Below are 26,732 nucleotides of genomic sequence, written 5' to 3'. Positions count from 1 at the left end.
GGGTATTTTGGAAACTTGTGTTTTAGCCATGGGTCCATAGTACAACACCTTAAGGAAGAATAAGACAACTTTCTTACAATCATCGATATCTCCAAATTGGCTAATTTGATTTTGACGATTCCAAATCAATGTTGATGAGGACATTTTGATACAGAAAATACTCTAATAAAAGTCTAAATTCCAATTTCGGATTATTTTGAAAATTTTGGTTTTAGCCATGGGTCCATAGTAGAATACCTTCGGGAAGAATAAGATAACTTTCTTACAATCAACGATATCTCCAAATTGGATAATTTGATTTTGACGATTCCAAATCCATGTTGAAGATGACATTTTGATACACAAAATACTCCAATAACAGTCTAAATTCCAATTTCGGATTATTTTGGAAACTTTGGTTTTAGCCATGCGTCCATAGTAGAATACCTGAAGGAAGAATAAGACAACTTTCTTACAATCAACCATATCTCCAAATTTTCTACTTTGATTTTGACAATTCCAAATCCATGTGAAAGACGACATTTTGCTACACAAAATACTCTAATGAAAGTCCAAATTCCAATTTCGGGTTACTTTGGAAACTTGTTTTTTAGCCGTGGGTCCACAGTAGAACTCCTTAAGGAAGAATAAGACAACTTTCTTACAAGAAAGGATATCTCCGAATTGGCTAATTTGATTTTGGCGATTCCAAATCCATGTGAAAGAAGTCATTTTAATACCCAAAATACTGTAATGAAAGTCCAAATTTCAATTTCGGGTTATTTTGGAAACTTGGGTTTTAGCCATGGGTCCATAGTAGAATACCTTAAGGAAGAATAAGACAACTTTCTTACAAGAAAGGATATCTCTAAATTGGCTAATTTGATTTTGTCGATTCGAAATCCATGTGAAAGAAGTCATTTTGATACACAAAATGCTGTAATGAAAGTCCAAATTCCAATTTCGGGTTATTTTGGAAACTTGGGTTTTAGCCATGGGTCCATAGTAGAATACCTTAAGGAAGAATAAGACAACTTTCTTACAATCAACGATATCTCCAAATTGGCTAATTTGATTTTGGCAATTCCAAATCCATGTGAAAGAAGTCATTTTGATACACAAAATACTCTAATGAAAGTCTAAATTCCAAATTCGGGTTATTTCGGAAACTTGGGTTTTAGGCATGGGTCCATAGTAGAACACCTTAAGGAAGAATAAGACCACTTTCTTACAATCAACGATATCTCCAAATTGGCTAATTTGATTTTGACGATTCCAAATCAAGGTTGAAGATGACATTTTGAAACACAAAATACTCTAATGAAAGTCCAAATTCCAATTTCGGGTTATTTTGGAAACTTGTGTTTTAGCCATGGGTCCATAGTAGAACACCTTAAGGAAGAATAAGACAACTTTCTTACAATCAACGATATCTCCAAATTGGCTAATTTGATTTTGACGATTCCAAATCCATGTTGAAGATGACATTTTGATACAAAAAATACTCTAATGAAAGTCCAAATTCCAATTTCGGATTATTTTGGAAACTTTGGGTTTAGCCATGCGTCCATAGTAGAATACCTGAAGGAAGAATAAGACTGTTGAGTTCTAACTTAGTCAAGAGGGGGGGTGAATTGACACCTTTTAAAAACTTTAATGCAAAACTTATGCACGTATATATATGAGAAAACAAATTTAATATAAACCAAAATTGTAGTTGAGAGTACGGGAGCACTTAAATACTAGATGGATAATATGATATCCGCCAGCTGTGCTAGTATGTGCTTAGATCCAATATACTCTTCAAATTACAACTTGGTGAAAAACATGTGATTTGAATGCACACAATAACAAGACTTTAAATAAACCAAATGGAATATTAAATGAGTACAAAGAATGATCAATTAAAGCAAATCAGAATATAATAGCCAACAAGAATGTAGGCCTTAGGATTTGGCCACACAAAAACAAAAACAAATAAGTATAATCAAGCAAGAATAAGTAAAGAGTGAAGAGAAGAAGGACACAGCGATTTATAGTGGTTCGGCCCTTATGGCTTACATCCACTACCTAAGGATTCCCTTCCTTAGGATTTTCAATCAAATCCACTATATGAAAATTTTCTTACAACCACCAAAGCCTTCACTTGGCTTCACCACCACCAAACTATTTCTGGAGTCTCACACTCACTAGTTTGGATTTTGTACGCTCTTTACAAGATAGTAGAGATTGAAAAATAGGGTTCTCTCAAAAATAATACAATGAAGTGTAGAGAACTCTCTTAGTTTTCTCTCAAGAAGATAGAGGAAAAGAAAGACTTGGAGAGAATGAGAATCTTGGCTAATGATGTAGAAAATGATAGGGCTTCCAAAAAATTATACCAAAGCCTTCAAGAGACCCTTTTATATAGTGCTAGAGAAGGCTTTCCTTGATCAATCTCAGCCCTCCATGTGTCAAGTCTTCAAGCCAATCTCAGCCCTTCATTTGAATTCTTGATTTTCCTTCTATAATCAGCTAACTTGATTGATCATCAAGATCTTTGACTTTTGTTGATCTCCAATCAGCCTTGAATGAGCAAATCAATTCCAATAATGCATGGTTGACTTTAAGGATTAAAATATCAACAAAATCCTTCATAATTCTTGCAAAATCGACCATAAATAAGAACTAATCAATTCTGACTTCTAGTTGAATCTTCAATCACCTTTGATTGTGCAATTGGCCCCTTAGCTTCCATAACAAGTATAGCTAATTTGAAATTTGAATTTAAACCTCCAAATGGTGGAAAATCCATCCAAATATTCTCAAATAATGAAGCAAATTTGTCCAACAATGAAGATATCAATCATAACTTCAAAAGCCCTTAATTGATCAAGTTTCCATACTAAAAATGTTGACAACAAGAAGAGAATCAATTTGTGTAGCTGAATATATGCAAGATATCCTTAGAATATTCTCCCATAATGAAGATATCAATTAGTCATAATGAGTAGGATAATTGATTCCATGATTTGAGTAGAGGATCCTTTTAATGAGATAGAATCAACAATAAAGGAAAGTAATATCAATCAAGGTTTAACTTTCAAACCTTAATTTCCTCTATTAATGATGAACAATAATGCTGAATCTTTAACTTCTCCATTTGAATGCAATTCAAAAATTCTTCCATATTTAACTAAGAAAAGAAGCTTCTAAGAACCTTTAAATTTACTCCATGATTCTCTTACCATATTTAGACCAACGAGAAGATGTAACCTTGATGAGTGTGCTCCATGTGGCTGCCATGTCATCAAAATGCCACATTAACAATGCCATGTCGCCAAGTTACATATATGGCAACTCCATATAGTGGACTACTCCAATCTCCTCAAAAACTTCCATATATATCTTTGAACTTCCCATATATGAACAAGGATTCAATATATCTTCTAGACTTTCCATTCTAAGAAGAACTTTCCATTCATAGCTCAAATACTCAAATTTCTAGAAAGCTCTCTAAAAACTTGTTTCCATATATAATGAAATCTCTATATAAGTATAAGAAGTTTCTATATATAACCTGTGTCATGAAATCACTAAAGAATAGCTTTGTAAGCCTTATGAAGGCTTCATGCTTTGTTAGAACATAAAATATAAATTCACATTCACACATGCCAATTATCAATCATCAAAATCTACACTCAACAATCTCCCCCTTTTTGATGATTGCAAAAATGTGAAAGAAGCTATACTTAAATGATTTAACAAAAATATGATTTTCCCTTAATCTTGCTCTTGCTCCCCCTTAATTTAGGCTCCCCCTTAACTTGCTCTCTCCCCCTTAATTTAGTCTCCCTCTTATCCTTTTAAAAACACCATTTAGCTACATATTTTCTCTCCCCCTTTTTTGTAATCTATCAAAAAAATACATGAGAAAGAAAAAAAATACAATTAGGGAATAGGAATCATACCAAGTGAGTTTCGAAGAAAAAGAAAATTTTCATTTGAAAGAGGCTTAGTAAAAATATCAGCAAGTTGATTCTTGGTATCCACATATTTAATCACAATATCACCTCGTAACACATGCTCTCTAATAAAATGATGTCTAACTTCTATGTGTTTAGCTTTGCTATGATACACCGGATTCTTAGATAAGTGGATAGCACTTGTGTTATCACAATAAATGGAAATATTCTTGAACTCTAAACCAAAATCCTCTAATTGTTGTTTAATCCAAAGCAATTGTGAAGTGCAACTACTTATGGCCATATACTCAGCTTCAGTAGTGGAGAGTGCTACACTTGATTGTTTCTTAGAAAACCATGAAATGAGCTTATTTCCTAGAAATTGACAAGTGCCCGTAGTACTTTTTCTATCCAATCTACAACCAGCATAATCCGAGTCACTATAAGCATACAAATCAAATAAAGAACTCTTATCATACCAAAGACCAAGAGTAGAGGTATCTTTTAAGTATCTAAAAATCCGTTTTACCGCAATTAAGTGTGATTGTCTAGGATTAGATTGAAATCTAGCACACAAACACACAGCATGCATAATATCGGGTCTAGATGCAGTAAGATATAACAGTGAGCCAATCATAGATCTATATAGCTTTTGGTCTACTTCATTACCATTTATGTCACTATCAAGCTTTGTATTTGCAGCCATGGGGGTAATACAAGGTTTAGCTAAATCCATGCCAAATCTAAATAGCAAATCTTTAGTATATTTAGCTTGACTAATGTGAATGCCATTCTCACTTTGTTTTATTTGCAAACCTAAAAAGAACGTTAGTTCACCCATCATGCTCATTTGGAATTCACCACTCATACAATCAGCAAAATCTTTACACAAAGAATCATTAGTTGATCCAAAAATAATATCATCCACATACACTTGTACAATAAGCAAATCATTATTTTTATGCTTCACAAACAAAGTACTATCAATTTTCCCACGATTAAAATCATTTTGAAGCAAGAACTTTGATAAACGATCATACCACGCTCTAGGAGCTTGTTTTAAGCCATAAAGAGATTTAAAAAGCTTGTAAACATGATTTGGGAACTTTTGATTTTCAAAACCAGGGGGTTGCTTCACATAAACATCTTCTTGAATAAAGCCGTTTAAAAATGCACTCTTAACATCCATTTGAAACAATTTAAAACCTTTAAAGCATGCAAATGCCATTAACAACCTAATAGCTTCTATTCTAGCTACCGGTGCAAACGACTCATCATAATCTACTCCTTCTTCTTGAGTATATCCTTGTGCCACTAATCTAGCCTTATTCCTAACCACTTTTCCATTTTCATCCATTTTGTTTTTGAAAACCCATTTTGTACCAATAATAGAATGATTTTCAGGTTTAGGAACTAAACTCCACACTTTGTTTCTTTCAAACTCATTTAACTCTTCTTGCATTGCTATTACCCAATCGGGTGCTTTTAGAGCATCATTAATACACTTAGGCTCAATTTCACAAATCAAAGCAAGAGAACTAAAAGGATGCACACCATGAGATGATCTAGTTCTAACTCCATGAGAAATGTCACCTATTATTAATTCTTTAGGATGTCGGTGCTTATTTTTAATTTGATACCAATTTTGATCATGCAAAGGACCTATCAATTCATTATTTTCTTGCGATTCTAAGTGAGTCTCATTTTCCAATTTATCTACTTCTATATATGAATCCATGTTATTAGGTGTAGATTCCTTTAAACTAGACTCTATTTGTGGTTCAAAAACTACATCTTCATCTTCTTCAATATTAGATCCCTTAGCTAGTGATTCATCAAATTTTACATGAATGGACTCTTCTATTGTTTTTGTCCTAGAGTTATAAACTCTATATGCTCTACTAGTAGAAGAAAAACCAACCAAAGAACCTACATCAGATTTAGCATCAAACTTATCCAAATTATATTTAGTGTTCAAAATGTAACATTTACACCCAAATGGTCTAAGATAATCTACTTTAGGTGTCTTACCATGCCAAAGTTCATATGGTGTCTTATTTAGCCCTTTTCTAATAGACAACCTATTTAACACATAACTTGCATGATTAATTGCTTCAGCCCAAAATGACTTAGGTAAACCACTTTCAATTAATATAGTTCTACCAATTTCTTGTAATGACCTATTTTTTCTTTCAACTACTCCATTTTGTTGTGGAGACCTAGGTGCAGAAAAATTATGAGAAATACCATATTTATCACATAACTCACCAAAACCAAAGTTATCAAACTCACCACCATGATCACTCCTAATCTTAATTACACATGCATTTCGTTGATTTTGTAGTTTTCGAATTTGACTATCAAAAACATGTAATGCCTCACTTTTATGAGAAATAAACAAGCACCAAGTAAAACGAGAAAAGTCATCCACAATCACAAATGCATATGATTTACCACCTAAACTTTTAACCCTACTAGGACCAAACAAATCTAAATGAAGTAATTCTAATGGCCTAGTTGTGGTAACATCTTGTTTTGATTTAAATGACTCTCTAACTTGTTTTCCTCTAATGCATGCATCACACATATGTAGGTCATTCAAATTCAATTTAGGCACTCCTCTAATCAGATTTTTCTTTATTAGTTTAGAAAGAGTAGATGTGCTAATATGACCTAATCTTCTATGCCATAGATCCATAGAGTTATCATTCACCATAAGACAAGTAGCATCATTAACACATAAAGAATTCAGATTTAGCACATAAATGTTTCCTTCTCTAATGCCTTTTAAAACAATCTTATTTAAAGAATCTTTAATCAAGCACTCATTACCTTCAAATGCAACCATGTAGCCTTTGTCAATTAATTGACTTATGCTAAGCAAGTTGTAGGATAAGCCACTCACAAATAAGACATCTTCAAACATGAGTTTAGAAGGATTACCCACATTTCCAATACCTACAATTTTCCCTTTTGAGCCATCACCAAAAGTAACATTACCTCCATGCTTTTTAGCTTTAAGAGACGAAAATAAGGTGGCATCTCCAGTCATGTGCCTTGAACATCCGCTGTCCAAGAACCATTGGCTTGAAGTACCTTTGGCCTTCAAGCACACCTATTAAGCAAATCAAGGGACCTTAGGTACCCAAACTTTGGGTCCTTGGGGGTTAGAGAACATGAAATCATAGCCATATGTATCAAATATATGTTCCTTAGCTTTTTGATCATTTAAACCCTTAGGAATCCAAAAACTCCTAGTTTTAACAACTTTATTATTTCTAGTTCTAGCTAGTTTTGCATATTTAGCTCTAGGGAGATATTTTGCTCCTTTAATGATTCTAGCATGATGCACACACCTAGAATGAGTAAGATGAGTGGAAGAACCAGTTTTTTGGATTTTCTCTTTTAGTTTACTAGGGTCAAAACCAAGACCAGCTTTTTCAAAATATGGTTTTTGAGATGCAAGCAAAGAATCCAATTTACTGGAACTCAAAGAGAATTTTAAAAATGATTTTTCCAAGTGCTCATTCTTTTCTTTTAAACATGTTATTTCATTTAGTAACTCAGAATGATCACATACAATGCATTCATGCTCCCTAAGACTATCAATAGTGTCATGCAATTCGTTTATAGTATCTTTTAATGCACACACTTCATTTGGTTTATTTTCTTCCATTTTCCTAATTTTAGAGTTTAACTCATCTATTTCTTCCATGTACTCTTCCTCTTTCTTTTCTAATCTACCATTTTCTCTCTTAAGCTCCTTGATTTCTCTAATAGCCGATTTATGTTTTTTAAACAGAAAATCAAACTCTTCTAATAACGCATCCATTTCGGAAGTGTTTACCTCCTCATCTGTGGAAGATGAGTTCTTTTCTCCTTTGGCCATCAAACAAAAGTTGGCCTTTTCTTCTTCTTCATCGCTCGAAGATGATTCAGATTCACTAGAATCATCCCAAGTTGCTTTGAATGCTTTTCTATCTTTCTTCTCTTCCTTTCTTCTTCCTTTGGATCTACCCTTCTTTGATTTGGGACATTCGGACTTGTAGTGTCCAATCTTACCACACTTGTAGCAAGTAACCTCCACTTTCTTTTCATTTGAGGCTTCTACAGGCTTAGTCTTGCTGAAACTCCTCTTATTCTTTTTCATAAAGTTTCGAAGCCTCCTAGCCAACATGGCAATCTCCTCTTCTGAATCCTCCTCTCCATTGGATTCCTGTGCAACAGGTAAAGCAATTGATTTAGATTTTAAAGAATCTTCTTTGTTTTTATACCTGTTTTTGAGAGTAAGCTCATGTGTCATTAGTGAACCCATTAGTTCATCTAGTGACAACTTCTTAGTATCCTTGGCCTCTTGAATGGCTGTCACCTTTGGATCCCATGCCTCCGGTAAAGATCTTAGAACCTTTTGTACCTTTTCAAAATCTGAAAATGATTTACCAAGAGACTCAAGAGAGTTAAGAATATCAGTCAAGCGAGTATACATTTCAGAGATAGATTCATTAGGTTTCATAGAAAACAATTCAAAATCATGTATGTACATGTTTATTTTTGTTTCTCTAACTTGACTAGTACCTTCATATTTTAACTCTAACTTCTTCCAAATTTCATAAGCAGATTTACAACACTGTACATAATTAAATTCGGATCTACTTAAAGCACAATGAAATGCACTCTTAGCCTTAGCATTTAAAGCAATTAATCTCTTATCTTCATCCGTGTACTTATCTCTACTCTTTTCTACTATCTCTTCTACTTCTCCTCTCTTTACCTTTTCCTTAGGGACATATGGACCATCTCTAACTATTTCCCACAAATCAAGACTATATGCAGTTAAAAAATCTTCCATCATTGTTTTCCAATATGCATAATCGGTGCCATCAAAGAATGGTGCCCTAGATAAAGAACGACCCTCATTTTCATAAAAACGTGAACTCGATGCCATGGATACACCTAGTGATGATTAATCACTCTCTTAGGAACCTTGCTCTGATACCACTTGTTGAGTTCTAACTTAGTCAAGAGGGGGGGTGAATTGACACCTTTTAAAAACTTTAATGCAAAACTTATGCACGTATATATATGAGAAAACAAATTTAATATAAACCAAAATTGTAGTTGAGAGTACGGGAGCACTTAAATACTAGATGGATAATATGATATCCGCCAGCTGTGCTAGTATGTGCTTAGATCCAATATACTCTTCAAATTACAACTTGGTGAAAAACATGTGATTTGAATGCACACAATAACAAGACTTTAAATAAACCAAATGGAATATTAAATGAGTACAAAGAATGATCAATTAAAGCAAATCAGAATATAATAGCCAACAAGAATGTAGGCCTTAGGATTTGGCCACACAAAAACAAAAACAAATAAGTATAATCAAGCAAGAATAAGTAAAGAGTGAAGAGAAGAAGGACACAGCGATTTATAGTGGTTCGGCCCTTATGGCTTACATCCACTACCTAAGGATTCCCTTCCTTAGGATTTTCAATCAAATCCACTATATGAAAATTTTCTTACAACCACCAAAGCCTTCACTTGGCTTCACCACCACCAAACTATTTCTGGAGTCTCACACTCACTAGTTTGGATTTTGTACGCTCTTTACAAGATAGTAGAGATTGAAAAATAGGGTTCTCTCAAAAATAATACAATGAAGTGTAGAGAACTCTCTTAGTTTTCTCTCAAGAAGATAGAGGAAAAGAAAGACTTGGAGAGAATGAGAATCTTGGCTAATGATGTAGAAAATGATAGGGCTTCCAAAAAATTATACCAAAGCCTTCAAGAGACCCTTTTATATAGTGCTAGAGAAGGCTTTCCTTGATCAATCTCAGCCCTCCATGTGTCAAGTCTTCAAGCCAATCTCAGCCCTTCATTTGAATTCTTGATTTTCCTTCTATAATCAGCTAACTTGATTGATCATCAAGATCTTTGACTTTTGTTGATCTCCAATCAGCCTTGAATGAGCAAATCAATTCCAATAATGCATGGTTGACTTTAAGGATTAAAATATCAACAAAATCCTTCATAATTCTTGCAAAATCGACCATAAATAAGAACTAATCAATTCTGACTTCTAGTTGAATCTTCAATCACCTTTGATTGTGCAATTGGCCCCTTAGCTTCCATAACAAGTATAGCTAATTTGAAATTTGAATTTAAACCTCCAAATGGTGGAAAATCCATCCAAATATTCTCAAATAATGAAGCAAATTTGTCCAACAATGAAGATATCAATCATAACTTCAAAAGCCCTTAATTGATCAAGTTTCCATACTAAAAATGTTGACAACAAGAAGAGAATCAATTTGTGTAGCTGAATATATGCAAGATATCCTTAGAATATTCTCCCATAATGAAGATATCAATTAGTCATAATGAGTAGGATAATTGATTCCATGATTTGAGTAGAGGATCCTTTTAATGAGATAGAATCAACAATAAAGGAAAGTAATATCAATCAAGGTTTAACTTTCAAACCTTAATTTCCTCTATTAATGATGAACAATAATGCTGAATCTTTAACTTCTCCATTTGAATGCAATTCAAAAATTCTTCCATATTTAACTAAGAAAAGAAGCTTCTAAGAACCTTTAAATTTACTCCATGATTCTCTTACCATATTTAGACCAACGAGAAGATGTAACCTTGATGAGTGTGCTCCATGTGGCTGCCATGTCATCAAAATGCCACATTAACAATGCCATGTCGCCAAGTTACATATATGGCAACTCCATATAGTGGACTACTCCAATCTCCTCAAAAACTTCCATATATATCTTTGAACTTCCCATATATGAACAAGGATTCAATATATCTTCTAGACTTTCCATTCTAAGAAGAACTTTCCATTCATAGCTCAAATACTCAAATTTCTAGAAAGCTCTCTAAAAACTTGTTTCCATATATAATGAAATCTCTATATAAGTATAAGAAGTTTCTATATATAACCTGTGTCATGAAATCACTAAAGAATAGCTTTGTAAGCCTTATGAAGGCTTCATGCTTTGTTAGAACATAAAATATAAATTCACATTCACACATGCCAATTATCAATCATCAAAATCTACACTCAACAAAGACAACTTTCTTACAATCAACCATATCTCCAAATTTGCTACTTTGATTTTGACGATTCCAAATCCATGTTGAACACGACATTTTGATACACAAAATACTCTAATGAAAGTCCAAATTCCAATTTCTGATTATTTGGAAACTTGTGTTTTAGCCATGGGTCCATAGTAGAACACCTAAAGGAAAATAAGACAACTTTCTTACAATCAACGATATCTCCAAATCGGCAAATTGGATTTTGGCGATTCCAAATCCATGTTAAAGAAGTCATTTTGATACACAAAATACTGTAATGAAAGTCCAAATTCCAATTTCGGGTTATTTTGGAAACTTGGGTTTTAGCCATGGGTCCATAGTAGAACACCTTAAGGAAGAATAAGACAACTTTCTTACAATCAACAATATCTCCAAATTTGCTAATTTGATTTTGACGATACCAAATCCATGTTGAACACGACATTTTGATACACAAAATACTCTAATGAAAGTCCAAATTCCAATTTCGGGTTATTTGGAAACTTGTGTTTTAGCCATGGGTCCATAGTAGAACACCTTAAGGAAGAATAAGACATGTTTGTTACAATCAAGGATATCGTGAAATTGACTAATTTGATTTTGACTATTACAAAACCATGTGAAAGAGGACATTTTGATGCAAGTACTACTCTATTAAAAGTCTAAATTCCAATTTCGGATTATTTTGGAAAGTTGGGTTTTAGGCATGGGTCCATAGTAGAACACCTTAAGGAAGAATAAGACAACTTCCTTACCATTAAAGATATCTCCAAATTGGCTAATTTGATTTTGGCGATTCCAAATCCATGTGAAAGAAGTCATTTTGATACACAAAATACTCTAATGAAAGTCCAGATTCCAAATTCGGGTTATTTCGGAAACTTGGGTTTTAGCCATGGGTCCATAGTAGAACACCTTAAGGAAGAATAAGACCACTTTCTTACAATCAATGATATCTCCAAATTGGCTAATTTGATTTTGACGATTCCATATCAATGTTGAAGAGGACATTTTGATACATAAAATACTCTAATAACAGTCTAAATTCCAATTTCGGATTATTTTGGAAACTTTGGTTTTAGCCATGCGTCCATAGTAGAATACCTGAAGGAAGAATAAGACAACTTTCTTACAATCAACCATATCTCCAAATTTGCTACTTTGATTTTGACGATTCCAAATCCATGTTGAACATGACATTTTGATACACAAAATACTCTAATGAAAGTCTAAATTCCAATTTCGGGGTATTTTGGAAACTTGTGCTTTAGCCATGGGTCCATAGTAGAACACCTTAAGGAAGAATAAGACAACTTTCTTACAATCAACGATATCTCCAAATTGGCTAATTTGATTTTGATGATTCCAAATCAATGTTGAAGAGGACATTTTGATACAGAAAATACTCTAATAAAAGTCTAAATTACAATTTCGGATTATTTTGAAAATTTTTGTTTTAGCCATGGGTCCATAGTAGAATACCTTCGGGAAGAATAAGACAACTTTCTTACAATCAATGATATCACCAAATTGGATAATTTGATTTTGACGATTCCAAATCCATGTTGAAGATGACATTTTGATACACAAAATACTCCAATGAAAGTCCAAATTCCAATTTCGGGTTATTTGGGAAACTTGTGTTTTAGCCATGGGTCCATAGTAAAACTCCTTAAGGAAGAATAAGAGATGTTTGTTACAATCAATGATATCTCGAAATTGACTAATTTGATTTTGACTATTCGAGAACCATGTGATGACGACATTTTGATACACAAAATACTCTAATGAAAGTCCAAATTCCAATTTCGGGTTATTTTGGAAACTTGTGTTTTAGCCATGGGTCCATAGTACAACACCTTAAAGAAGAATAAGAAAACTTTCTTACAATCAACGATATCTCCAAATCGGCTAATTTGATTTTGGCGATTCCAAATCCATGTGATAGAAGTCATTTTGATACACAAAATACTGTAATGAATGTCCAAATTCCAATTTCGGGTTATTTTGGAAACTTGGGTTTTAGCCATGGGCCCATAGTAGAACACCTTAAGGAAGAATGAGACAACTTTGTTACAATCAACGATATCTTCAAATTGGCTAATTTGATTTTGACGATTCCAAATCCATGGTGAAGATGACATTTTGATACAAAAAATACTCTAATGAAAGTCCAAATTCCAATTTCGGATTATTTTGGAAACATTGGTTTTAGCCATGCGTCCATAGTAGAATACCTTAAGGAAGAAAAAGACAACTTTGTTACAATCAACGATATCTCCAAATTTTCTACTTTGAATTTGACGATTCCAAATCCATGTTGAACACGACATTTTGATACACAAAATACTCTAATGAAAGTCCAAATTCCAATTTCCGGTTATTTGGAAACTTGTGTTTTAGCCATGGGTCCATAGTAGAACACCTAAAGGAAGAATAAGACAACTTTCTTACAATCAACGATATCTCCAAATCGGCTAATTTGATTTTGGCGATTCCAAATCCATGTGAAAGAAGTCATTTTGATACACAAAATACTGTAATGAAGGTCTAAATTCCAAATTCGGGTTATTTCGGAAACTTGGGTTTTAGCCATGGGTCCATAGTAGAACACCTTAAGGAAGAATAAGACCACTTTCTTACAATCAACGATATCTCCAAATTGGCTAATTTGATTTTGACGATTCCAAATCAAGGTTGAAGATGACATTTTGAAACTCAAAATACTCTAATGAAAGTTCAAATTCCAATTTCGGGTTATTTTGGAAACTTGTGTTTTAGCCATGGGTCCATAGTAGAACACCTTAAGGAAGAATAAGACAACTTTCTTACAATCAACGATATCTCCAAATTGGCTAATTTGATTTTGATGATTCCAAATCCATGTTGAAGGTGACATTTTGATACAAAAAATACTCTAATGAAAGTCCAAATTCCAATTTCGGATTATTTTGGAAACTTTGGTTTTAGCCATGCGTCCATAGTAGAATACCTGAAGGAAGAATAAGACAACTTTCTTACAATCAACGATATCTCCAAATTTGCTAATTTGATTTTGACGATTCAAATCCATGTTGAACACGACATTTTGATACACAAAATACTCTAATGAAAGTCCAAATTCCAATTTCGGGTTATTTGGAAACTTGTGTTTTAGCCATGGGTCCATAGTAGAACACCTTAAGGAAGAATAAGACATGTTTGTTACAATCAAGGATATCTCGAAATTGACTAATTTGATTTTGACGATTCCAAAACCATGTGAAAGACGACATTTTGATACACAAACTACTCTAATAAAAGTCTAAATTCCAATTTCGGATTATTTTGGAAAGTTGGGTTTTAGGCATGGGTCCAGAGTAGAACACCTTAAGGAAGAATAAGACAACTTCCTTACCATCAACGATATCTCCAAATTGGCTAATTTGATTTTGGCGATTCCAAATCCATGTGAAAGAAGTCATTTTGATACAAAAAATACTCTAATGAAAGTCCAAATTCCAATTTCGGGTTATTTTGGAAATTTGGGTTTTAGCCAAGGGTCCATAGTAGAACACCTTAAGGAAGAATACGACAACTTTCTTACAATCAACGATATCTCCAAATCGGCTAATTTGATTTTGGCGATTCCAAATCCATGTGATAGAAGTCATTTTGATACACAAAATACTGTAATGAAAGTCCAAATTCCAATTTCGGGTTATTTTGAAAATTTTGGTTTTAGCCATGGGTCCATAGTAGAATACTTCCGGGAAGAATAAGACAACTTTCTTACAATCAACGATATCTCCAAATTGGCTAATTTGATTTTGACGATTCCAAATCCATGTTGAAGATGAGATTTTGATACACAAAATACTCTAATGAAAGTCTAAATTCCAATTTCGGGGTATTTTGGAAACTTGTGTTTTAGCCATGGGTCCATAGTACAACACCTTAAGGAAGAATAAGACAACTTTCTTACAATCATCGATATCTCCAAATTGGCTAATTTGATTTTGACGATTCCAAATCAATGTTGAAGAGGACATTTTGATACAGAAAATACTCTAATAAAAGTCTAAATTCCAATTTCGGATTATTTTGAAAATTTTGGTTTTAGCCATGGGTCCATAGTAGAATACCTTCGGGAAGAATAAGATAACTTTCTTACAATCAACGATATCTCCAAATTGGATAATTTGATTTTGACGATTCCAAATCCATGTTGAAGATGACATTTTGATACACAAAATACTCTAATGAAAGTCCAATTTCCAATTTCGGGTTATTTGGGAAACTTGTGTTTTAGCCATGGGTCCATAGTAAAACTCCTTAAGGAAGAATAAGAGATGTTTGTTACAATCAATGATATCTCGAAATTGACCAATTTGATTTTGACTATTCGAGAACCATGTGATGACGACATTTTGATACACAAAATACTCTAATGAAAGTCCAAATTCCAATTTCGGGTTATTTTGGAAACTTGGGTTTTAGCCATGGGTCCATAGTAGAATACCTTAAGGAAGAATAAGACAACTTTCTTACAATCAACGATATCTCCAAATTGGCTAATTTGATTTTGGCGATTCCAAATCCATGTGAAAGAAGTCATTTTGATACACAAAATACTCTAATGAAAGTCTAAATTCCAAATTCGGGTTATTTCGGAAACTTGGGTTTTAGCCATGGGTCCATAGTAGAGCACCTTAAGGAAGAATAAGACCACTTTCTTACAATCAACGATATCTCCAAATTGGCTAATTTGATTTTGACGATTCCAAATCAAGGTTGAAGATGACATTTTGAAACACAAAATACTCTAATGAAAGTCCAAATTCCAATTTCGGGTTATTTTGGAAACTTGTGTTTTAGCCATGGGTCCATAGTAGAACACCTTAAGGAAGAATAAGACAACTTTCTTACAATCAACGATATCTCCAAATTGGCTAATTTGATTTTGACGATTCCAAATCCAAGTTGAAGATGACATTTTGATACAAAAAATACTCTAATGAAAGTCCAAATTCCAATTTCGGATTATTTTGGAAACATTGGTTTTAGCCATGCGTCCATAGTAGAATACCTTAAGGAAGAATAAGACAACTTTCTTACAATCAACGATATCTCCAAATTTTCTACTTTGATTTTGACAATTCCAAATCCATGTTGAACACGACATTTTGATACATAAAATAATCTAATGAAAGTCCAAATTCCAATTTCGGGTTATTTGGAAACTTGTGTTTTAGCAATGGGTCCATAGTAGAACACCTAAAGGAAGAATAAGACAACTTTCTTACAATCAACGATATCTCCAAATCGGCTAATTTGATTTTGGCGATTCCAAATCCATGTGAAAGAAGTCATTTTGATAAACAAAATACTGTAATGAAAGTCCAAATTCCAATTTCGGGTTATTTTGGAAACTTGTGTTTTAGCCATGGGTCCATAGTAGAACACCTTAAGGAAGAATAAGACAACTTTCTTACAATCAACGATATCTCCAAATTGGCTAATTTGATTTTGACGATTCCAAATCCATGTTGGAGATGACATTTTGATACAAAAAATACTCTAATGAAAGTCCAAATTCCAATTTCGGATTATTTTGGAAACATTGGTTTTAGCCATGCGTCCATAGTAGAATACCTTAAGGAAGAATAAGACAACTTTCTTACAATCAACGATATCTCCAAATTTTCTACTTTGATTTTGACAATTCCAAATCCATGTTGAACACGACATTTTGATACACAAAATAATCTAATGAAAGTCCAAATTCCAATTTCGGGTTATTTGGAAACTTGTGTTTTAGCCATGGGTCCATAGTAGAACACCTAAAGGAAGAATAAGACAACTTTCTTACAATCAACGATATCTCCAAATCGGCTAATTTGATTTTGGCGATTCCAAATCCATGTGAAAGAAGTCATTTTGATAAACAAAATACTGTAATGAAAGTCCAAATTCCAATTTCGGGTTATTTTGGAAACTTGTGTTTTAGCCATGGGTCCATAGTAGAACACCTTAAGGAAGAATAAGACAACTTTCTTACAATCAACGATATCTCCAAATTGGCTAATTTGATTTTGACGATTCCAAATCCATGTTGGAGATGACATTTTGATACAAAAAATACTCTAATGAAAGTCCAAATTCCAATTTCGGATTATTTTGGAAACATTGGTTTTAGCCATGCGTCCATAGTAGAATACCTTAAGGAAGAATAAGACAACTTTCTTACAATCAACGATATCTCCAAATTTTCTACTTTGATTTTGACAATTCCAAATCCATGTTGAACACGACATTTTGATACACAAAATAATCTAATGAAAGTCCAAATTCCAATTTCAGGTTATTTGGAAACTTGTGTTTTAGCCATGGGTGCATAGTAGAACACCTAAAGGAAGAATAAGACAACTTTCTTACAATCAACGATATCTCCAAATCGGCTAATTTGATTTTGGCGATTCCAAATCCATGTGAAAGAAGTCATTTTGATAATCAAAATACTGTAATGAAAGTCCAAATTCCAATTTCGGGTTATTATGGAAACTTGGGTTTTAGCCATGGGTCCATAGTACAACACCTTAAAGAAGAATAAGACAACTTTCTTACAATCAACGATATCTCCAAATCGGCTAATTTGATTGTGGCGATTCCAAATCCATGTGATAGAAGTCATTTTGATACACAAAATACTCTAATGAAAGTCCAAATTCCAATTTCGGGTTATTTTGGAAACTTGTGTTTTAGCCATGGGTCCATAGTAGAACACCTTAAGGAAGAATAAGACAACTTTCTTACAATCAACGATATCTCCAAATCGGCTAATTTGATTTTGGCGATTCCAAATCCATGTGATAAAAGTCATTTTTATACACAAAATACTGTAATGAAAGTCCAAATTCCAATTTCGGGTTATTTTGGAAATTTGGGTTTTAGCCAAGGGTCCATAGTAGAACACCTTAAGGAAGAATACGACAACTTTCTTACAATCAACGATATCTCCAAATCGGCTAATTTGATTTTGGCGATTCCAAATCCACGTGATAGCAGTCATTTTGATACACAAAATACTGTAATGAAAGTCCAAATTCCAATTTCGGGTTATTTTGAAAATTTTGGTTTTAGCCATGGGTCCATAGTAGAATACTTCCGGGAAGAATAAGACAACTTTCTTACAATCAACGATATCTCCAAATTGGCTAATTTGATTTTGAAGATTCCAAATCCATGTTGAAGATGAGATTTTGATACACAAAATACTCTAATGAAAGTCTAAATTCCAATTTCGGGGTATTTTGGAAACTTGTGTTTTAGCCATGGGTCCATAGTACAACACCTTAAGGAAGAATAAGACAACTTTCTTACAATCATCGATATCTCCAAATTGGCTAATTTGATTTTGACGATTCCAAATCAATGTTGAAGAGGACATTTTGATACAGAAAATACTCTAATAAAAGTCTAAATTCCAATTTCGGATTATTTTGAAAATTTTGGTTTTAGCCATGGGTCCATAGTAGAATACCTTCGGGAAGAATAAGATAACTTTCTTACAATCAACGATATCTCCAAATTGGATAATTTGATTTTGACGATTCCAAATCCATGTTGAAGATGACATTTTGATACACAAAATACTCTAATGAAAGTCCAATTTCCAATTTCGGGTTATTTGGGAAACTTGTGTTTTAGCCATGGGTCCATAGTAAAACTCCTTAAGGAAGAATAAGAGATGTTTGTTACAATCAATGATATCTCGAAATTGACCAATTTGATTTTGACTATTCGAGAACCATGTGATGACGACATTTTGATACACAAAATACTCTAATGAAAGTCCAAATTCCAATTTCGGGTTATTTTGGAAACTTGTGTTTTAGCCATGGGTCCATAGTACAACACCTTAAAGAAGAATAAGACAACTTTCTTACAATCAACGATATCTCCAAATCGGCTAATTTGATTTTGGCGATTCCAAATCCATGTGAAAGAAGTCATTTTGATACACAAAATACTGTAATGAAAGTCCAAATTCCAATTTCGGGTTATTTTGGAAACTTGGGTTTTAGCCATGGGTCCATAGTAGAACACCTTAACGAAGAATAAGACAACTTTCTTACAATCAACGATATCTCCAAATTGGCTAATTTGATTTTGACGATTCCAAATCCATGTTGAAGATGACATTTTGATACAAAAAATACTCTAATGAAAGTCCAAATGCCAATTTCGGATTATTTTGGAAACATTGGTTTTAGCCATGCGTCCATAGTAGAATACCTTAAGGAAGAATAAGACAACTTTCTTACAATCAACGATATCTCCAAATTTTCTACTTTGATTTTGACAATTCCAAATCCATGTTGAACACGACATTTTGATACATAAAATAATCTAATGAAAGTCCAAATTCCAATTTCGGGTTATTTGGAAACTTGTGTTTTAGCAATGGGTCCATAGTAGAACACCTAAAGGAAGAATAAGACAACTTTCTTACAATCAACGATATCTCCAAATCGGCTAATTTGATTTTGGCGATTCCAAATCCATGTGAAAGAAGTCATTTGGATAAACAAAATACTGTAATGAAAGTCCAAATTCCAATTTCGGGTTATTTTGGAAACTTGTGTTTTAGCCATGGGTCCATAGTAGAACACCTTAAGGAAGAATAAGACAACTTTCTTACAATCAACGATATCTCCAAATTGGCTAATTTGATTTTGACGATTCCAAATCCATGTTGGAGATGACATTTTGATACAAAAAATACTCTAATGAAAGTCCAAATTCCAATTTCGGATTATTTTGGAAACATTGGTTTTAGCCATGCGTCCATAGTAGAATACCTTAAGGAAGAATAAGACAACTTTCTTACAATCAACGATATCTCCAAATTTTCTACTTTGATTTTGACAATTCCAAATCCATGTTGAACACGACATTTTGATACACAAAATAATCTAATGAAAGTCCAAATTCCAATTTCAGGTTATTTGGAAACTTGTGTTTTAGCCATGGGTGCATAGTAGAACACCTAAAGGAAGAATAAGACAACTTTCTTACAATCAACGATATCTCCAAATCGGCTAATTTGATTTTGGCGATTCCAAATCCATGTGAAAGAAGTCATTTTGATAAACAAAATACTGTAATGAAAGTCCAAATTCCAATTTCGGGTTATTTTGGAAACTTGTGTTTTAGCCATGGGTCCATAGTAGAACACCTTAAGGAAGAATAAGACAACTTTCTTACAATCAACGATATCTCCAAATTGGCTAATTTGATTTTGACGATTCCAAATCCATGTTGGAGATGACATTTTGATACAAAAAATACTCTAATGAAAGTCCAAATTCCAATTTCGGATTATTTTGGAAACATTGGTTTTAGCCATGCGTCCATAGTAGAATACCTTAAGGAAGAATAAGACAACTTTCTTACAATCAACGATATCTCCAAATTTTCTACTTTGATTTTGACAATTCCAAATCCATGTTGAACACGACATTTTGATACACAAAATAATCTAATGAAAGTCCAAATTCCAATTTCGGGTTATTTGGAAACTTGTGTTTTAGCCATGGGTGCATAGTAGAACACCTAAAGGAAGAATAAGACAACTTTCTTACAATCAACGATATCTCCAAATCGGCTAATTTGATTTTGGCGATTCCAAATCCATGTGAAAGAAGTCATTTTGATAAACAAAATACTGTAATGAAAGTCCAAATTCCAATTTCGGGTTATTATGGAAACTTGGGTTTCAGCCATGGGTCCATAGTACAACACCTTAAAGAAGAATAAGACAACTTTCTTACAATCAACGATATCTCCAAATCGGCTAATTTGATTTTGGCGATTCCAAATCCATGTGATAGAAGTCATTTTGATACACAAAATACTGTAATGAAAGTCCAAATTCCAATTTCGGGTTATTTTGGAAACTTGGGTTTTAGCCATGGGTCCATAGTAGAACACCTTAAGGAAGAATAAGACAACTTTCTTACAATCAACGATATCTCCAAATTGGCTAATTTGATTTTGACGATTCCAAATCCATGTTGGAGATGACATTTTGATACAAAAAATACTCTAATGAAAGTCCAAATTCCAATTTCGGATTATTTTGGAAACATTGGTTTTAGCCATGCGTCCATAGTAGAATACCTTAAGGAAGAATAAGACAACTTTCTTACAATCAACGATATCTCCAAATTTTCTACTTTGATTTTGACAATTCCAAATCCATGTTGAACACGACATTTTGATACACAAAATAATCTAATGAAAGTCCAAATTCCAATTTCGGGTTATTTGGAAACTTGTGTTTTAGCCATGGGTCCGTAGTAGAACACCTTAAGGAAGAATAAGACATGTTTGTTACAATCAAGGATATCTCGAAATTGACTAATTTGATTTTGACGATTCCAAAACCATGTGAAAGACGACATTTTGATACACAAACTACACTAATAAAAGTCTAAATTCCAATTTCGGATTATTTTGGAAAGTTGGGTTTTAGGCATGGGTCCATAGTAGAACACCTTAAGGAAGAATAACACAACTTCCTTACCATCAACGATATCTCCAAATTGGCTAATTTGATTTTGGCGATTCCAAATCCATGTGAAAGAAGTCATTTCGATACACAAAATACTCTAATGAAAGTCCAAATTCCAAATTTGGGTTATTTCAGAAACTTGGGTTTTAGCCGTGGGTCCATAGTAGAACACCTTAAGGAAGAATAAGACCACTTTCTTACAATCAACGATATCTCCAAATTGGCTAATTTGATTTTGACGATTCCAAATCAATGTTGAAGAGGACATTTTGATACATAAAATACTCTAATAAAAGTCTAAATTCCAATTTCGGATTATTTTGAAAATTTTGGTTTTAGCCATGGGTCCATAGTAGAATACCTTCGGGAAGAATAAGACAACTTTCTTACAATCAACGATATCTCCAAATTGGCTAATTTGATTTTGACGATTCCAAATCCATATTGAAGATGACATTTTGATACACAAAATACTCTAATGAAAGTCCAAATTCCAATTTCGGGTTATTTGGGAAAGTTGTGTTTTAGCCATGGGTCCATAGTAAAACTCCTTAAGGAAGAATAAGAGATGTTTGTTACAATCAATGATATCTCGAAATTGATTAATTTGATTTTGACTATTCGAGAACCATGTGATGACGACATTTTGATACACAAAATACTCTAATGAAAGTCCAAATTCCAATTTCGGGTTATTTTGGAAACTTGTGTTTTAGCCATGGGTCCATAGTACAACACCTTAAAGAAGAATAAGACAACTTTCTTACAATCAACGATATCTCCAAATCGGCTAATTTGATTTTGGCGATTCCAAATCCATGTGAAAGAAGTCATTTTGATACACAAAATACTGTAATGCAAAAGTCCAAATTCCAATTTCGGGTTATTTTGGAAACTTGGGTTTTAGCCATGGGTCCATAGTAGAACACCTTAACGAAGAATAAGACAACTTTCTTACAATCAACGATATCTCCAAATTGGCTAATTTGATTTTGGAGATTCCAAATCCATGTGAAAGAAGTCATTTTGAAACACAAAATACTCTAATGAAAGTCCAAATTCCAATTTCGGGTTATTTGGGAAACTTGGGTTTTAGCCATGGGTCCATTGTAGAACACCTTAAGTAAGAATAAGACATGTTTGTTACATTCAAGGATATCTCCAAATTGACTAATTTGATTTTGACGGGTTCCAAATCCATGTGAAAGACGACGTTTTGATACACAAAATACTCTAAAAAATGTCAAAATTCCAATTTCGGATTATTTTGAAAAGTTGGGTTTTAGGCATTTGTCCATAATAGAACACCTTAAGGAAGAATAAGACAACTTCCATACCATCAACGATATCTCCAAATTGGCTAATTTGATTTTGGCGATTCCAAATCCATGTTAAAGAAGTCATTTTGATACACAAAATACTCTAATGAAAGTCCAAATTCCAATTTTGGGTTAGTTGGGAAACTTGTGATTTATCCCTGGGTCCATAGTAGAACACCTTAAGCAAGAATAAGACATGTTTGTTACATTCAAGGATATCTCCAAATTGACTAATTTGATTTTTAACGATTCCAAAATCATGTGAAAGACGATATTTTGATACACAAAATACTCTAATAAAAATCTAAATTCCAATTTCGGATTATTTTGGAAAGTTGGGTTTTAGGCATGGGTCCATAGTAGAACACCTTAAGGAAGAATAAGACAACTTCCTTACCATCAACGATATCTCCAAATTGGCTAATTTGATTTTGCCGATTCCAAATCCATGTTAAAGAAGTCATTTTGGAACACAAAATACTCTAATGAAAGTCCAAATTCCAATTTCGAGTTATTTGGGAAACTTGTGTTTTAGCCATGGGTCCATAGTAGAACACCTTATGTAAGAATAAGACATGTTTGTTACATTCAAGGATATCTCCAAATTGACTAATTTGATTTTGACGGGTTCCAAATCCATGTGAAAGACGACGTTTGGATACACAAAATACTCTAATAAATGTCTAAATTCCAATTTCGGATTATTTTGAAAAGTTGGGTTTTAGGCATTGGTCCATAATAGAACACCTCGAGGAAGAAGAAGACAACTTCCATACCATCAACGATATCTCCAAATTGGCTAATTTGATTTTGGCGATTCCAAATCCATGTGAAAGAAGTCATTTTGATACACAAAATACTCTAATGAAAGTCCAAATTCCAATTTTGGGTTATTTGGGAAACTTGTGATTTAGCCATGGGTCCATAGTAGAACACCTTAAGGAAGAACAAGACATGTTTGTTACATTCAAGGATATCTCCCAACTGACTAATTTAATTTTGAAGATTCCAAATCCATTTTGAAGACGACATTTTGATACACAGAATACTCTAATAAAAGTCTAAATTCCAATTTCGGATTATTTTGGAAACTTTGGTTTTAGCCATGGGTCCATAGTAGAACACCTTAAGGAAGAATAAGACAACTTCCTTACCATCAACGATATCTCCAAATTGGCTAATTTGATTTTGCCGATTCCAAATCCATGTTAAAGAAGTCATTTTGAAACACAAAATACTCTAATGAAAGTCCAAATTCCAATTTCGGGTTATTTGGGAAACTTGTGTTTTAGCCATGGGTCCATAGTAGAACACCTTAAGGAAGAATAAGACATGTTTGTTACATTCAAGGATATCTCCAAATTGACTAATTTGATTTTTAACTATTCCAAAACCATGTGAAAGACGATATTTTGATACACAAAATACTCTAATAAAAGTCCAAATGCCAATTTCGGATTATTTTGGAAAGTTGGGTTTTAGGCATGGGTCCATAGTAGAACACCTTAAGGAAGAATAAGACAACTTCCTTACCATCAACGATATCTCCAAATTGGCTAATTTGATTTTGCCGATTCCAAATCCATGTTAAAGAAGTCATTTTGAAACACAAAATACTCTAATAAAAGTCCAAATTCCAATTTCGGGTTATTTGGGAAACTTGTGTTTTAGCCATGGGTCCATTGTAGAACACCTTAAGGAAGAACAAGACATGTTTGTTACATTCAAGGATATCTCCCAACTGACTAATTTAATTTTGAAGATTCCAAATCCATTTTGAAGACGACATTTTGATACACAGAATACTCTAATAAAAGTCTAAATTCCAATTTCGGATTATTTTGGAAACTTTGGTTTTAGCCATGGGTCCATAGTAGAACACCTTAAGGAAGAATAAGACAACTTCCTTACCATCAACGATATCTCCAAATTGGCTAATTTGATTTTGCCGATTCCAAATCCATGTTAAAGAAGTCATTTTGAAACACAAAATACTCTAATGAAAGTCCAAATTCCAATTTCGGGTTATTTGGGAAGCTTGTGTTTTAGCCATGGGTCCATAGTGGAAAACCTTAAGGAAGAGTAAGACATGTTTGTTACAATCAAGGATATTTTGAAATTGACTAATTTGATTTTGACGATTCCAAAACCATGTGAAGCACGACATTTTGATACACAAAATAATCTAATAAATGTCTAAATTCCAATTTCGGATTATTTTGAAAAGTTGGGTTTTAGGCATTGGTCCATAATAGAACACCTTAAAGAAGAATAAGACAACTTCCTTACCATGAACGATATCTTCAAATTGGCTAATTTGATTTTGGCGATTCCAAATCCATGTGAAAGAAGTCATTTTGATACACAAAATACTCTAATTAAAGTCCAAATTCCAATTTGGGGTTATTTGGGAAACTTGTGTTTTAGCCATGGGTCCATAGTAGAACACCTTAAGGAAGAGTAAGACATGTTTGTTACATTCAAAGATATCTCCAAATTGACTAATTTGATTTTTAACGATTCAAAAACCATGTGAAAGACGAAATTTTGATACACAAAATACTCTAATAAAAGTCTAAATTCCAATTTTGGATTATTTTGGAAAGTTGGGTTTTACGCATGGGTCCATAGTAGAAGACCTTAAGAAGAACAAGACAACTTCCTTACCAGCAACGATATCTCCAAATTGGCTAATTTGATTTTGCCGATTCCAAATCCATGTTAAAGAAGTCATTTTGATACACAAAATACTCTAATAAATGTCTAAATTCCAAAAACATGTGAAGGACGACATTTTGATACACAAAATACTCTAATAAAAGTCTAAATTGCAATTTCAGATTATTTAATAAAGTTGGGTTTTAGACATGGGTCCATAGTAGAACACCTTAAGGGAGAATAAGACAACTTCCTTACCATCAACGATATCTCCAAATTGGCTGATTTGATTTTGGCGATTCCAAATCCATGGGAAAGAAGTCATTTTGATACACAAAATACTCTAATGAAAGTCCAAATTCCAATTTCGGGTTATTTGGGAAACTTGTGTTTTAGCCATGGGTCCATAGTAGAACACCTTAAGTAAGAATAAGACATGTTTGTTACATTCAAGGATATCTCCAAATTGACTAATTTGATTTTGACGGGTTCCAAATCCATGTGAAAGACGACGTTTTGATACACAAAATACTCTAATAAATGTATAAATTCCAATTTCGGATTATTTTGAAAAGTTGGGTTTTAGGCATTGGTCCATAATAGAACACCTCACAGAAGAAGAAGACAACTTCCTTACCATCAACGATATCTTCAAATTGTCTAATTTGATTTTGGCGATTCCAAATCCATGTGAAAGGAGTCATTTTGATACACAAAAAACTCTAATGAAAGTCCAAATTCCAATTTCGGGTTATTTGGAAAACTTGAGTTTTAGCCATGGGTCCATTCTAGAACACCTTAAGGAAGAGTAAGACATTTTTGTTACAATCAAGGATATGTTGAAATTGACTAATTTGATTTTGACGATTCCAAAACCATGTGAGGGATGACATTTTGATACACAAAATACTATAATAAAAGTCTAAATTCCAATTTCAGATTATTTTATAAAGTTGGGCTTTAGACATGGGTCCATAGTAGAACACCTTAAGGGAGAATAAGACAACTTCCTTACCATCAACGATATCTCCAAATTGGCTAATTTGATTTTGGCGATTCCAAATCCATGTGAAAGAAGTCATTTTGATAAACAAAATACTCTAATGAAAGTCCAAATTCCAATTTGGGGTTATTTGGGAAACTTGTGTTTTAGCCATGGGTCCATAGTAGAAC

This window comes from Diospyros lotus, chromosome 2 (assembly GCF_014633365.1).
Source record: "Diospyros lotus cultivar Yz01 chromosome 2, ASM1463336v1, whole genome shotgun sequence".
Lineage (NCBI taxonomy): Eukaryota > Viridiplantae > Streptophyta > Magnoliopsida > Ericales > Ebenaceae > Diospyros > Diospyros lotus.
Note: the sequence above shows the minus strand (reverse complement) of the source record.